Source organism: Brassica oleracea, chromosome C5 (assembly GCF_000695525.1).
Source record: "Brassica oleracea var. oleracea cultivar TO1000 chromosome C5, BOL, whole genome shotgun sequence".
NCBI classification, from domain to species: Eukaryota; Viridiplantae; Streptophyta; class Magnoliopsida; order Brassicales; family Brassicaceae; genus Brassica; species Brassica oleracea.
In genome coordinates this window covers 36,507,841-36,509,495 of record NC_027752.1, presented here as the reverse complement: position 1 = coordinate 36,509,495, position 1,655 = coordinate 36,507,841, and positions in this window count along the sequence as shown.

Below are 1,655 nucleotides of genomic sequence, written 5' to 3'. Positions count from 1 at the left end.
CTACAATATTTCTCAAAAAAATGAAAAGTTTCCAAAAATAGGAGTTTTTAAGAAAATTATTTTAAAAGACAACATATTGATGAAAAATTCTCAAAGAATACTCATTTATCCACAAATATTCTTGCTATCCTAATTTCTAAATCACAAAACCTAAATCTACAATGTTTCTCAAAAAAATGAAATTTCCAAAAATAGAAATTTTTAAAAAATTATTTTAAAATACACCATATTGATGGAAAATTCTTAAAGAATACTCATTTATCCACAAATATTCTTGTTATCGTAATTTCTAAATCACAAAACCCAAACCTACAATATTTCTCAAAAAAATGAAAAGTTTCCAAAAATAGGAGTTTTTAAGAAAATTATTTAAAAATACAACATATTGATGGAAAATTCTTAAAGAATACTCATATGTCCACAAATATTCTTGTTTTCCTAATTTCTACTACAATATTTCTCAAAAAAATGAAAAGTTTCCAAAAATAGGAGTTTTTAAGAAAATTATTTAAAAATACAACATATTGATGGAAAATTCTTAAAGAATACTCATCTATCCACAAATATTCTTGCTATCCTAATTTCTAAATCACAAAACTCAAATCTACAATGTTTCTCAAAAAAATGAAACTTTCCAAAAATAGAAGTTTTTAAGAAAATTATTTTAAAATACAACATATTGATGGAAAATTCTTAAAGAATACTCATAACTCCACAAATATTCTTGTTATCCTAATTTCTAAATCGCAAACCCAAATCTACAATATTTCTCTAAAAAATGAAAACTTTCCAAAAATAGCAGTTTTCAAGAAAATTATCTAAAAATACAATCTATTCATGAAAAACTCTGAAAGAATACTCATCTGTCCTCCACAAATATTCTTGTTATCCTATTTTCTAAATCACAAAACCGAAATCTACGATATTTCTCAAAAAAAATGAAAACTTTCCAAAAATAGAAGTTTTAAGAAAATTATTTTAAAATAAAACTTATTGATGAAAAATTCTTAAAGAATACTCATCTATCCATAAATATTCTTGTTATCCTAATTTTTAAATCACAAAACCGAAATCTACAATATTTCTCAAAAAAATGAAAAGTTTCCAAAAATAGAAGTTTTAAGAAAATTATTTTAAAATAAAAAATATTGATGAAAAATTCTTAAAGAATACTCATCTATCCACAAATATTCTTGTTATCATAATTTCTAAATCACAAAACCTAAACCTACAATATTTCTCAAAAAAATGAAATGTTTCCAAAAGAAGGAGTTTTAAAGAAAATTATTTTAAAATACAACATATTGATGGAAAATTCTTTAAGAATGCTCATCTATCCACAAATATTCTTGTTATCATAATTTCTAAATCACAAACCCAAATCTACAATATTTCTCTAAAAAAATGAAAACTTTCCAAAAATAACAGTTTTAAGAAAATTGATCTAAAAATACAATCTATTCATGAAAAACTCTGAAAGAATACTCATCTGTCCTCCACAAATATTCTTGTTATCCTATTTTCTAAATCACAAAACCGAAATCTACGATATTTCTCAAAAAAAATGAAAACTTTCCAAAAATAGAAGTTTTAAGAAAATTATTTTAAAATAAAAAATATTGATGAAAAATTCTTAAAGAATACTCATCTATCCA